The 15,272-nt window shown below is 39.0% G+C and overlaps 1 long non-coding RNA gene across 1 annotated transcript; it reads left to right on the top strand.

Annotated features, from left to right (window-relative positions):
- Positions 1–3,958: 3,958 nt before the first annotated feature.
- LOC5571420 lies at positions 3,959–4,861 on the top strand. Its single transcript, XR_002500539.1, has 2 exons — positions 3,959–4,179; positions 4,242–4,861. It is a non-coding gene; the product is annotated as an uncharacterized LOC5571420 (long non-coding RNA).
- Positions 4,862–15,272: the final 10,411 nt, after the last annotated feature.

Raw genomic sequence — 15,272 nt, 5'->3', positions numbered from 1 at the left:
AGACGGGGATACTTTTGAGGTGGTTGATGAGTTCGTCTACCTCGGATCCTTGTTAACGGCTGATAACAACGTTAGTCGTGAAATACGGAGACGCATCATCAGTGGAAGTCGCGCCAACTATGGGCTCCAGAAGAAGCTGCGGTCGAGAAAGATTCACCCTCGCACCAAATGTACCATGTACAAAACGCTTATAAGACCGGTAGTCCTCTATGGACATGAAGCATGGACCATGCTGGAAGAGGACCTGCAAGCACTTGGAGTGTTCGAACGAAGGGTGCTTAGGACGATCTTTGGCGGAGTACAGGAAAACGGTGTGTGGCGGCGAAGAATGAACCACGAGCTCGCTAGGCTCTACGGCGAACCCAGTATCCAGAAGGTTGCGAAAGCCGGAAGGGTGCGCTGGGCAGGACATGTTGCTAGACTACCGGACAACAATCCTGCAAAGATGGTGTTCGCGTCGAATCCGGTTGGCACAAGAAGGCGAGGAGCACAGCGAGCGAGGTGGCTTGATCAGGTGCAACAAGATCTGGAGAACGTGGGCCAAAATCGAAGTTGGAGAGACACAGCCATGGACCGAGTAAATTGGCGTAACGTTGTTAACGAGGTTTTATCAAATTAATTGATGTAACACCAACTAAATAAATAATAAATAGCGCACTCGAAATAGGGTGCGCGCTCATATTTTGTACAAAGTCCGGAGGAGTAAAGACAGTGACGGTTCACGGTTTAGTTGCAAATTAAACTAACCGTAGTAGTTCCGCGTAAGTGAAAGTCAATGGATAAAATCTAAAACTAAATCCTAAATCTAAAATAAAACTTATGGACTAAAAGGTATAATTAAGGTTAAGATGAATCGAAGCCAATCCTGAAATTTTCAAGAGCACAAATCTGGAGAACCAAACATCCGTTTAAGCTAAAAAATTAATCAATTAGTCACTAGCTGACGGTTCTACAGATTTGTGCTCTTGAAATTTTGACATTTGGCTTCGATTCATCTTCACCAAACAGCTAAAATACCACTAAATTAAAAGCACGTTAAAATTGTTAATACGGGTTATTGTTGAGTAACCACCTACGACTAGAAAATCAAGTGCACCAATAGTGAAAATCGTTAACTCTAGTCGCGTTAATCTCACTTTGGCAAAACCGTCGTTACACTGAGAACAGCGTTTTAGTTGAAAATACTATATTAGAGGGTTAATTTAAATACACAACGCCACTTGATTTGTGCAGACTAAATTTGCATTTATTTGAAATATTTTGTGCATTTAATTTTACACCATTTCGACAGTAAAAATTACTATATCATGGTTAAAAAATTGCAGCAAGCCATAATCGAACCGAGGATCTTGCGATTGTCAAGCGCGAACGCTTACCGCTCGGCTATCGATGCGGTTGGATTGTAAGGGACCAAAACGCAAATAAAAAGCGTTCTTGATAGCTCAATTGTGATTGGAATAGTAAATTTAAGAACTTGTTCATGGTTCTCATTACTTCAACGCTTGTTTCAGAGTAGTAATTAAATCAAGCGAGCCGGTGGTTTGAACAATAGAACTGCAGTGAAAATTAAGTGTGGTGAGCGGACAGAATAAAAGGTATTGTGCAAAGACTGTGTCTGTCCTGCTCAAAGTGTGGTGCAAGCTCGCCTAATTAATCCTCTCACGGAGATGAACCAGCCAAGGGCTGAAAATCTCCCTAATAAAGATAAATAATAATAATAATAATAATCCTCTCAAAAGATGCGCGCGCGAACCGGTACCACTCCCCGGGCATGGAACAATGGCCTTCGCTATAATGGCCCATATGGCACACGAACTCTAGTTCCCAGTTCCCTAGTCAAGTGTGGGGACAGTGAAACGACAGTTAAGAAAAGTCCAAGGGAGAAGAAAAGTCAAGGGCGAGTAGAAGAAGAAAGAACGAGAAGAAGAACTTTCATCGATAGAGTTCCTGACCGCATGTTCCTGAACGTCCTATGCATGTCGACCAACTCAACGAACGGCCGCACCGGTGAGCTCACAAAAAAACCAAAATCAATAAATTGTAAATCAAAAGTTTAACACAGTATTTTAATGTTTCAAATTAAATTTGTAATTGAATGTCGAAGCAACATTATTCTTGTTTGGATATACAATTAAAAAACAATATAATATATTGTAACAGAACACTGTATTGTTTTTAATTGGCTTTATACCTTACAATTTTGGTCAAATTCCTATTTTCGCGTAAAACAACTCTTGCATTTTTCTATGTAGCTTTGCTGAAAGAAATGAACAAAACAAGAAAGCAAGAAATGTTGGGTGAAAAATATTCAAAACGTAAGAATAAGTAGTTTTTTAGAAGTCACTTGACAGTAGCTGTAACGACGAATGCAACCATGATAAATATCATTACTTCTATAAAGTGAAAATTATTTTGCTACTTTTGGCACGAATTTCCGGTAAGTTGGGGGACAATCCATACAAAATACAATTTTTATACTTTTCACCACTAATTGAAATACAGTTCGTTGAATTGTTTTTGTAGTGTACAACAATACACGAATTGCTAATCAAGACAATACATGAACAATATACCGTATTGTATTTTCAAAATGTATGTATGAGAAAATATCTAGATTTGTATTGTTACGATACTTAACCACCCATACATTATATTGCAAAAATCTCATATACCATACAGTGAACTGTTCAAAACAATATATTGTACTGTAATTGTATTGTCATTTCACAATATACTGTATTGTATTTCCAATATATTGAATGGTACTGTTCCAATACGTTATATTGTTTTTGTATTGTATTTTTTATCCGGCTATGTCACGCTAAATTTCAATTTTTCGACGTGTATAAAATTCGAGAGGGATTCGCGATAAGGGCCTATCTGACAAATCAATAACAATGAGAAAATAACCAATGAAATTTTCATGTGCAAGGGATGGTACACAAATTATGTCACGCTAAATTTCAACTTTTTCGACCCCCCCCCCCTCTGTCACACTTTTTATATGAGTCCTCCGAAAATTTTGTAAGGCTTGTCACGCTTGGCTCGACCCCCTCCTCCCCTTGGAGCGTGACGTAATTTGTGCATGACCCTCAATTTTTCACCCCATTTGTAGAAAATATGCTCAAACTTTAATCTTTTCACTTCAATACACATTTCATAAACCTAGTTTCAAAATCCTCATCAATACCACACACATCTCCTACAATTTCCCTAGCTATTTCGTAATAAAAAAATATTATAAGGTTTCGCCTTAAACGCACTCAAGAATGCCACTGTCGCCCAATGTTATGAGCCTGTAATCGATATTATTTTCAGTGTCGCCTATTACTTTTGTGCCGTGTTTACATTCTGGTTTCAATAGGGTCCTAAAGCCCTGTCCCGATTTTAGTGCCAAACGCTTAAGTTTAGACCAAAAACACATGTTTACTCAATTTTCCATTGTTTTCCGTTGATTTAAGTCCGAAAAACATTTTTTTTATGTTTTTTTTTAGATTTTGTCACACCTCTTGGCTTAAACTCAAATTTTGGGTGAATTTTGTTTTCCGTGTCCCTTTCGAAATGTCAGATAGGAACAACCACAGTGTTAAAACTAAAACCCCTGTGGTGTTTTTGTCGACTAAGCGAACGTCAAACATGATATCAACCCGCATAGAAAATCACAATTTGTCTTACATTGAAAACAATAAATTTCTTCTATCTGTTAATGTTACTGTATCCCTAATTGTTTGCTTTATGTTGAATAATGTGAACCCTAAACCGCCAGCCTGTTAAGAACGGTTTGAGTACCAAACACCGAAAAATTACAATTCCGTATAATATCCAGACATTGTAAAATGGTATGAGCCTAAAAATTGTGAGAAATGGTGCAACCGTGTCTTCACATTCTGCCAAATGTTTAAAGTTTATAAATTGCGTAACACACTCACACATGTACATTCCAACTTATAATACCAATAAACAACAGTTTGGCAAATTGTTAGATAAATTGGTGTTTGTGGCGATGTGCACTTGCAAATTTTTGCCGTTCAGCTGTGCTGTCATGTGTATTTTGTTTTTCTTTTATTAAAAAGTATGAAAAAGTAAGTGAAAAATAAACCTGATCGATATTGTGACCAACTCGATTTCTCGCGGGATGGATGTGCGAATTAATTCTGCATTCGAACAGCGGAATAATTGGTAACATGAACATATTATTGTACCGTGGAGGCATCTTCTAATATGTGTTTTTTTTCCTCCAGGATTCGTTATCAGTATGCAGATGTAGGAATGCCCCCCGTTAACCGTGCTCTCGGGCGATTCAACACCAGTCCGATGTCCACCTGCCTAGGTATGCCATCCTCTGAGACGAGAACAATTGTCGTGGCTGCTGATCCTTATTATAAAAGTATCTGAAGTGGTAATCAAACGGCGGAGGAACTGGAGTATGAAGGATTGTAATATGTGCGGGATTTTCAGTACAAGGCCCTTTTAATAGAAAATCTAAAGTTGACTGACTCGTGTATTGTATACTATGACGAAGGAGGTGAAATAAACACCTGACATGGACTATAAGGCACTTAGAAAATGGCGATATATGTGAAATTTTCAAACTACCTATACACTCAGGCAAATTAATTAACGAATTTCATAAATTTTCCCTTATGAAGCATTGAAAAATCTATAAAACCCTATTTCAGAAGGCTAATATGGATTTCATACCGTTGAAATGATAGCCATAATTGGGAAAATTATTAAATATATTGAACTTTTCAAAATTCCATTGCACGCCTTATGATTTCCATTGCCGTCATGAATCATTTTCTTAGTGATACCATATTTCATAAGGCTATTATGGATTTCATATTAGTTCGATGAAAACCGTAAGTGCGAAGTATGTTTCACAACATTACCATATATCAATTTCATTAGACCGCCTTACGATTCACATAGCTGTCACTAATGTGAAAAACTCATAAGGTTGTTATTATGAAAAGTTGTAGCACGAAATCACCGCCATCGTTGAGATCCAACATATTGCGTCAAATTTTTCAGAAGTCCAGAAAGGAAGTTCGGAAATGTACAATCGCGGGGATCCAAATAATTAGAAAAAGATGTAGATGTAGATTTTGATAAACGAAGAGTAATGGTTGAGTTGACGTCATCAAAATATTGTAGTACGATTAATGCCATTGCCAATTTCTTCAATATCTTTTTGGCATTAGGTTTGACCAACTAAAAATAGGAGTTCGATGTGCAATACTACTTTGCTGCGTTTTATTGTGATGCTCGCAACACGATAAAATAGTTGGAAATTCAATTTCCACACGTTTGCTCAACATCAAAATAAATTTCACCTAATAATGAGTAGGTGAAAGCGTTGACATTTCTGTAAATACTCTGAATGAAATGTATTTTCAACTGAATATAAAAACTAATAATGAAATAATAATTTGTGTCATAAAAAGCAATGTAGTTTTTATTGCTGATATAAGAAATTCATCATTTTTATTTCAATGTTCATAATGCTGTTTTATGAAATCAGCAAGACACCACACTGGCGTGATTCAGATTAATTCATAAGGTGAACCAATGAAATACTTACCGATTTCTTGTGGCAAATAAACATAAGGGGAAATGATGAATATTCATAGTATTTTTGCCTGAGTGTACGAAAAGTACGATAGAAAATAAATAAAAAATAAAAAAAAATTTCGTATTACATTAAAATAATGAAACAGAAAATATGTGTAATACGCACTTAGTTTAGAGAAAAAAAATGAAGTGAGATGCTTTGCGTGTATTTTCTTGTTTCATTGTTTTAAATACATGAAGTTTATTCATCATAATTAATCATGTGGTTTAAATATATCAGAACAAAACCGTATACGGTTAAAATACAATATAGTACCATAACCCAACTGAATCACATACATTATTCTTATTCAAGCCATATTTATGGTAAAACTATTCTTGTACTTGTGGAATTTGGATAATCATCCCGCAGAGGATTGCCCAAACGATGCCGTATACTTACTACACGACCTAGCAGCGCACGTCTTGTCGGGTCGGCTGTTCGCTGGAGAAAGAGGCCGAGTTCATGTTCGGCATACACACGTCGGTGTAGTTCACGTGGCAATGAATGTTAACGGACTGGATGAACGTCAATTGTCTATAAACCGAGGGGTATATATTATAGCATAATATACCGGCAAATAGGGCATCCCACATCCCACTCCTTCTCTAAAAAAAATCTCATGGTGCCGAGAATGAAATATGTAAATTTACTCCATTCCTAGACTTTCTGTTACATATGTTTTTTATAGTTCAAGGTAAAACAAATAGACTAGCAACCCCGCTGACTGCAAAACCATGTTAAAACAAAAGGACTGACAAGGTTGTCATACTGCATACAGGAGGAAGCACCAAATACATAACATCGATTTGGTACTGTTAGTTTCTGGCAATTAAACATATTACATTGAATCGTCGAGTTTGACGGATTTGCTGGCTTCAAGAACTAGACGAAGCCACTATTCTACCTAAACATAACTTCTTTTCACTCATTCAGACTCTTCCGTTATATAACCCAAATTTGAATTAACCGGCATATAGTTCTCAGTAGGTGGTTTTCGTTTGACAACGGCGAAAAAAAAAAACAACCCAGTGAAGTTTTTTTTTCTATCCAGCGATAGCTTTCAAAGTCTTCCTAGTGGATTAAAACAACTTTAATTTGGGTAAACCCCTAATGTTGGCTTTATTTGATTCCACGGGCATTCATTGCTGATTTGATGCATCTCTCTTTGTTTTTGACGACATTGCTGTTGAGATATCAGATACTGGATGTGCCTAAGTGGCGCTCAGTGTTGTAGATTGTGGGCTGTCACGCAGAGCAAAATTCCTCCTAGTAGAGAAAATAAACACACTGTCCATGACAAGAGATTAACTCTTGCGTACAATTCGATGCAAGAGAGCGAAAAGTAAGAAACTAGAAGTCTTCTGTAACATTTCACGTTACTGTTTTTCGCCTTTTTTAAGACGCTACACAAACGTTGTTAATGCTTCCAGTGGAAGATTTGCCCTTTGAAGGAAGCACCACACAACGGACTAGGATGCAACGCCTAGTGACACAGTCGAAATACATTTCTGACGTAAATTTTTCCGGACTGAAGCGGGAATCGAACCCACACTCATTGACTCGATGCGACTTAAGCTTGGTAACACTATCCGCATGTCCACGAAGCCAACGGTATCGAGCTCTCGCCAAGCGATGTCTTGAACACGCACATTTTTTGTTTATATTTTTCACTAAAACGCCCAAGTGGTGAAGGTGGCATGAGTGTATAAATATACGCAACGCCACTGAGGGCAGAAACAACTATTTCTACACAAACTGTGTCACACTGATTGAACTCCATACATTTTATCCGTGTGTTTAACATTATAGATCGATTCATGAACATCTATATCGATTTGTTGTGATTTTCTTACAAACTTCGTGTGTGTCACACATTCAATTCTTTAGTTTTGATTCATGTACTGATTCATCAACCGCCAACATGAATTTCACAGTTTTCCATATAAGTTGCTGAAGCTTTCCATTTCAAATTCGTATGCTTCAACCAATGGGTGCATAGATCATCACCCTATACGGATTCAGTATGTTTTGCTTATGGTTATCTTGTGTCATGATCATCATGATCAAGATGGTCGATTTGAAATCAATGAGCTTGCTGTCGATTTCCGTGATCCAAATTTCTAAATTGTTGGTGATCAACCCATAGCGAACCAAATTGTGGTCGGACCTCGTGTCGAACGACAGTCATCATCATGTTCCAAAGAGAAGAAGCAAAGTCTGAAGCTGAAATTGTTAGAGGAAAATATTGCAGATTCGTTTCCTTTTTATTAGGGAAGATATCCGAGTGAAGATGAGAAGTTCATTCGAACTTTCACTAACAGATTTTCCTAGTTTTCAGCTTCAAATAAAAAGAAATATGCTCAATCCGGGCTTCCCAAATTATGGATTTGCGGCGCCCTGCTTGTTGCTGGCTCACTTTTCAGTTCACATCCCTCGTCTTCTTCTTCTTTGTAGCTTTACGTCACAAACAACTGAGACAGAGCCTATTTCTCAGTTATGAGCACCTCCACAGTTATTAACTGAGAACTTTCATTGTCAATTGACCATTTTTGCATTCGTATATCGTGTGACAGGTACAAAGATACTCAATGCCCTGGGAAGTTGAGAAAATTTCCTACTCGAAAAGATCCTCGACCTGAGGTATTCGAACCCACGACCCTCAGATTAGTCTTGTTGCATAGCTACGTGTTCACTACTACGGCTATCTAGGCCTCTATAACATTCCTCTACGAGTGTTATATTTACCAATAAACGATGCGTAGTAATTTCATTGGCTCAAGATCGTTTTTTTTACCACCATTTATCCCCCCGCCCCTTCTTATTTATGACAACAGGGCAACAGGCTTCTTTTTTCCTTCTATCAGGTGACATGCAACTCTGAGCAGCATTTATTCAACCTCATGGCAATCTGATTCAATTTCATCTCCTAAATGAAATTTTTAATCTCCACTAAGCGTCCTGACTTGTGGCAGATTTCAATGTCGTTCCTCTGAACCTCAGGACTGAAACGGCTGTCATCCACGAACAACTGGAGTGAAGCCAAAAATTTGGTGCTGAAGATGGTGCTGATTTGACAGCTCGTCCAAAAATACTGTTTTAGGCATGAGACACACTAGTTTTGGAATGCGACATTCATATTTTACTTATCATTCTGGTAATAATAGCGTAGTACTTCATCTAATTATCTGTAACTGCTAGATAATTTGACCACATTTTATTAGGCACAATAATAAACGATTACCAATAGTATAATTTTATTCTCATACGACATTTGTCGCTTCCACGCGGGGTTTGATGAGGGCAAAGCCTAAAATTTGTTTACTCAGAACTAGCGCCACACAGATGGTGGCGGCTTCAAGAACTAGCGCTACCTTCAGGGGGTTGCTCTGAACGTCACATAACCGAATGCACCGTAAAACTCAAGCGGTGTATTCTACTTCGTGGAAGATAGACTCGAATATCCCATATCGATCTTCATTCTATCGAACGTCCCATTCGATCTGAAAAAAAAACCTCCACCTAGCATCCCGACTCGTGGCAGATTCATATATATTCCATCAAGCGTCCCGTCTTGTAAAATATTCAATTCGAAATCTCCACCCTGTGGATTTTGTTTCATTGAATCCACCGAGTGTCCCATCTCGTGGATGAAGCGCTTATTCTGCATCGAGAGTCCCTACTCGTGGCAGATTCTCATATTCTTCATTGATTCACCGAGCATCCCGCCCGTGGAACCAACTCATCACAGCGAAAACTCAATTTGAGCGATCACTTTACATTAGAAAATATACTGTCGCGCGTTCATCACTAACACACGTTGACAGCAATCTTTCACAATTTGATCACTTTCCAAAACACTTTTCTTCTTTTTGTCACTCGCACACACACTGCCTGCTACCGAGCAAACGGCTTGGTTTCCACTTCCAGTTCATCAGATCAAATTTCCATTATGTCGTGGCTTCATTGTTTGACATATTTGAGAAAATGATCCATCGTTCTCGTGTCCAGAACAATTATACAAGGCACTGGCAATTCGCAGAAAAATGACACTTTTTTTCCACATCCATTTTCACTTTTTATTTTGGCATGTGGGCAATCCTCTCGCTGATTACTAGTTCCAGCGTTCGCTTTTTTATTAGCTACTTATTATGTAGCTAACCTGGCAGGATCGCCATTGTGGAATTTGGATAATCATCCCGCAGAGGATTGCCCAAACGATGCCGTATACTTACTACACGACCTAGCAGCGCACGTCTTGTCGGGTCGGCTGTTCGCTGGAGAAAGAGGCCGAGTTCATGTTCGGCATACACACGTCGGTGTAGTTCACGTGGCAATGAATGTTAACGGACTGGATGAACGTCAATTGTCTATAAACCGAGGGGTATATATTATAGCATAATATACCGGCAAATAGGGCATCCCACAGTACTGCTTGCTTTACAGTGGGCTGGACAAAAAAAGGATAGTATATCTACAACTTGGCAAACTGTAAACGAAAAATTTCGTTCGAGAAAATCGTCAGTTTTTAATGGTGACATAACTTAAGGCCCAAACGCAATGATAGCGGAACGGCAACGGAATGCGGAACCGGTTCGCCAGCATGAATCATACCATCTCCACTGAGCTGTCAATGAATGAAAGTGAACCAACACTGAGTCGACTAGCATACTATAGTTCATACTGGCGAACCGGTTCCGCTTTCCGTTGCCGTTCCGCTGTCATTGCGTTTGGGCCTTTAACCGCCTATTCCCCACATTGTTAAGGCCCAAATGCAATGACATCGGAACGGCAACGGAAAGCGGAACCGGTTCGCCAGTATGAACTATAGTTTGCTAGTCGACTCAGTGTTAGTTCACTTTCATTCATTGACAGCTCAGTCGAGATGGTGTGATTCATGCTGGCGAATCGGTTCCGCATTCCGTTGCCGTTCCACTATCATTGCGTTTGGGCCTTTATTTTCCCGATTACTGTTCATCAAATTGTGAAAACCGTTCGCGGTAGTGTGGATTTATTGTTATTTTGGATGTTGTACGGAATTATTGATGTATTGTTGCAAATTGTTGTGCACACTACGGGATACAGTATGAATATAGTTCTTGATTATGCGGGAAGTGTCAAGGTTCATTTATGGACCCAATTTTAAAATTAATGTTTAAACATGATACAGCCGTTATTTGAGCGGGAAAAATTGGGTCCTAAAATTTTTAATGAAATCTTGTTTTTATTTAATAACACGAAAAAGCATGTTACTGTTACTACTTTAGCAATTTTTCCCGCTAAAATAATGGCTATATCATGTTTAAACTTTAATTTAAAAATTTGGTCCATAAATGAACCTTGACACTTTTGATCATGTTTGACGTTCGCTTAGTCGACAAAAACACCACAGGTGTTTTAGTTCGACCACTGGGGTTGTTCCTATCTGACATTTCGTAAGGGACACGGAAAACAAAATACACCCAAAATTTGAGTTTAAGCCAAAGGATGTGACAAAATCTAAAAAAATGTTTTTTGAATTTAAACCAACGGAAAACATTAGAAAATTGAGTAAACATGTGTTTTTGGCCTAAACTTAAGCGTTTGGCACTAAAATTGGGACAGGGCTTTAGGACCCTATTGCTAAAGTAGTTGAAGTAACATGCACGCAGCGAACTGAACTATCGAATTACATACTTTTTGCCTTATGAAAGGTGGAACGATTATTGCAATACGAATGCTTTATGTATCGTTTTAGCATCACTCCTCATCAAGGCGTCGATAGGCGCGTGGTGTACGCTCAGGCCTATCGATCGCAAGGTTCTTGGTTCGATTCCAGGTTGCCGCGTAAACGTTTTTTGTTTTCAAATTCTGGATTCATAAGGCAAATTTATGAATTTCAACCCGATTTCTTGTGGCGAATTTTCATAAGGGGTTCCTATGTTTATCGATAGTTCATTTGCCTGAGTGTGCTCTTTCGTGTTGTTGAATAAAAACAAGATTTTATCAAATATTTTAGGACCCAATTAAGCCCGCCATGTACGCCTTGTTTATATTTTGTTTGCAGTGTCACCAGTGCGCCCATCACTTTGATAAACAAAAACACAGGCGTAATCAATACAGTGTGTGGTTTTGCATGAGGTGATGTTTCGTCTTCTACAAATTTGCGTTTTTTGAATAGTTAAATTATCGATAGGGGAAAAGTTCAAGTGCAGAGAATAGACAATCAAACTACAAATTCAACGCTATAGTTTCTTAAATTGTGTACATTTTGTCAGTTTCGCCTAGTTCGCGAATCTTTCTAGAATTGAAACAAAATAAGAATAAACCGGCTCAGGGCTTGTTCACAAATTCCATAACGCTGAAGGGGGTGGGTGGGTGTTCTGCTGGTGTTAAGGCTCATATAAAATTTGTAGAATATTCATACAAAAAGCGTTATGAAGGGGTGGGTGGGTGTCAAAAATTGCCATTTTCAGCGTTATGAAATATGTGAATGAACCCTCAGTGATTTAGTGGAACTTTTTCCGTGTGCATGTTCAAACGAATTCGTTTCGGTGAAGCTCCGACAGAACTCCCGGGAGGAACTCCGAAGGATTTTCCGGAGGAATATTGAAAGAATTCCTAGGGCGTTTCTGAAAGAAATCCGGAGGCGTTTCTGGAAGAATTCCGGGTTTATTGCTTGAGGATCTGCGGAGAAATTTCTGGAAAAACTATGGAAGATATTCGAAGGAATCCCCGATGGAAATCCGGGAAGTAATTCCCCTGGAAAGTTAGGAATTACTGGATGAAATCTAGAGCAAACGTTTGAGGAACTCTAGAGAAATTTCTAGTTAAAATCCAAAGATATTGTCAAAGGAAATCAGGAAGAATTTCTAGAAGAACTTAAAAAAATCCTAGAGGAACTTTGAAGGAATTACACGAAAAACTGTGGAGGAATATCTTGGAGGAACTTCCGGAGGAAATGTAGGGACTTTTTCGAAGAAAATCGTGAAGAATTCTTAGTAAGATTTCCATGGTATTACTAGAATTCTGAAAAATTCTTGGAGAAAATCTGAAAAAAAGGAGGAATCCTGGAGGAAATATGGTGGAGCTCTTAAAGAATTCCCGGAAGAAATCTTCCCGAACGCACTCCGAAATTCCAACAGTAACTCTGATTATATTCTTAGAGTACTTTCAAAGAAATTCCTGCACGGACTGCAAGTAATTGCCGAAGGATTTTTAGAGAATCTCCGGAGAAATTCCTGATGGAATCATGGAGAGAATCCTGGAACTCTGAAAATAATCTGGGAGGATCTCCGAAGAAATTCCTGAAAGAGCTTGGAGGAATTCCTGGAAAATCTCCGAAGGAATTGCTGTAATAAACTTCTGCGAAAATTTCTGGAGGCAATCCGTGGTGGAAATCCCATGAGAAAATCCTGGAAAAATATCTGGAGAAATTCCTGGTGGAAATCTTCAGAGGAATTCCTGAAGAATACCCCGGATGAATTCATGGAGCAATTCCTCGGTGAAATTCCTGGAGGGGATCCCGGAGATTTTTTGTAAGAAAACCTCAAAATTCCTGGTGGAAATCTCATGGGAAATCCCAGAAGGAAATCTCCGGAAGCATTTCTGGAGAAATTCCTGGTGAAAATCTCAAGAGGAAATCCTGCGTGAAATCCCCGGAGGAATTTTTGGGGCAAATGCCCAGAGGAACTCTTAGAGGGAATCCCGTAGGAATTGCTGTAAGAAAACTCCGCATAAATTTTATATAAGAAATTCTAGTCGAAATCTCATGAGAAATTCCTGGATGAATTTCTGGAGAAAACCCTGGTGCAAATCTTAACAGGCAAGCTTGAAAGAATTCACCGCTGGAATTCCTGGAGCAAATTCCCGGAGGACTTTCTCGTTTTTTCAATGAAATCCTCAGAGGAATTTATATTGGAAATCCCCGGGGATTTTTTGGGGGAAATCCCCGGAGGAATTCTTGGAAAATATCTTCGAAAGAATTTCTGAAGAAAATCCCCGGAGAAATTCCCAAAGTAAATCCACGGGTGAATTCGCTGAAAAAATCCCCGGATTATTTTCTGGAGCCTCATAATGAAATCCCCGAAGGAATTCCTCGAAGAAATTCTTGGAGGAATTTCTGGACGAAACCCCTGATGCAAATCACCAGGGAAAGTCCCTGGAAATCCCCGTATGAATTCTTAGAAAAAATCATGCAGAAATATCTGAACGTAACCCCCTGAGGAATTCCTGGATAAAATCCCCGGAGAAATTGCTATTGGAAATCTCCTGAGAAAATCCTCGGAGGAGTTCTTGGGGGATATCGCTGGAGAAATTTCTGGAGAATGTCCCCGGATAAAAACCTTGAAGAGATTCTTGGAGGAACTTCTGGAGGAAATGTTCGCTGAAATTCTTGTCGCAAATCTTCAGAGAATTTTCTGCAAAAAATCTCCAGGTAAATTCTCTGAAATAATTTCTGGAGAAAATCCTCGGAGGAATTCCCAAAGGAATTTACAGACGAAATTCCCAGAAGAGTTCTTGGACAAAATCCTTCGAGGAATTGCTATTGGAAATCCACATGGAGGAAATCACCAGAAGAGTTCTTGGAAAAAATCTCCGAAGGAATTTCTGGAGAAAATCCCCGGAGCAAATTTCCGGAGGAATTCCTGGTGTAAATTCACAAACACTCCTGGTGGGATCTCCGAATAAATTCTCTGAATAAATCCCCGAAAACATTCTGAAATAGTTTCTGGAGAAAATCCTCGGCGGAATTCCCTTATGAATTTACAGACGAAATCCCCAGAAGAATTCTTGGACAAAATCCTTCGAGGAATTGCTATTGGAAATCCACATGGAGGAAATAACCAGAAGAGTTCTTGGAAAAAATCTCCGAATGAATTTCTGGAGAAAATCCCCGGAGCAAATTTCCGGAGGAACTCCTGGTGTAAATTCACAAATATTCCTGGTAAGATCTCCGAATAAATTCTCTGAATAAATCCCCGAAAACATTCTTGCTGTAAATCCCTATAAATATTCTCGGATGAATTCTCTGAAAAAAGTTCCCGAAGCGATTTCCGCAAAAAATGCCTGAAATTTCCGAAAGAATTCCTGTATAAATCCACAGAGAAATTCCTGGAAAAAATCCTCGGAGAAATTCCTGAAGGAAATCCTCAGAGGGATTTTTAGAGGAAATCTACGGAGGTATTCTTGGAGAAAATTCCCGACGGAATCCCTGAAGGAAATGCACGGAGGAGTGGAAATCCGAAAAGAATTTTCGAATGGAAATACTGAGAAGAATTCCTGGTGCAAATTGACGGAGGAATTTGGACGAAATTCACGAAGAAATATCTGAAGAAAGTACATAACCGAAGGGATTCCTGGAGCAAACCACCGGCGTAATTCTTGCAGCAAATCCCCGGACGAATGTCTGGAAGAAAACCCCAGAGGAAATCGAAGAAGGAATTCCTGGTAAAAATCCTTGTAGGCACATAGAAGGAACTTCGTTAGAATTCCTGGAAGAGCTCCTGGAGATTTCTTTTGGCGGACTTCCCCGGAGGATTTTCTAGAGAAATAATCTGATGATTCCTAAAGAATTGTTTTTCGGCGTTCCTTCTTAAATCACTTTTTTTCACTTCGTAGACTATCAAGCTTTCCCCCCCCAGCTTGGCTGTTTCAGGGAGAAAAATCCAAACTAGTA

Source organism: Aedes aegypti, chromosome 2 (genome assembly GCF_002204515.2).
Source record: "Aedes aegypti strain LVP_AGWG chromosome 2, AaegL5.0 Primary Assembly, whole genome shotgun sequence".
Lineage (NCBI taxonomy): Eukaryota > Metazoa > Arthropoda > Insecta > Diptera > Culicidae > Aedes > Aedes aegypti.
The sequence above is the reverse complement of the archived record's forward strand: the minus strand, read 5'-3'. Positions and strand labels throughout refer to the sequence as shown.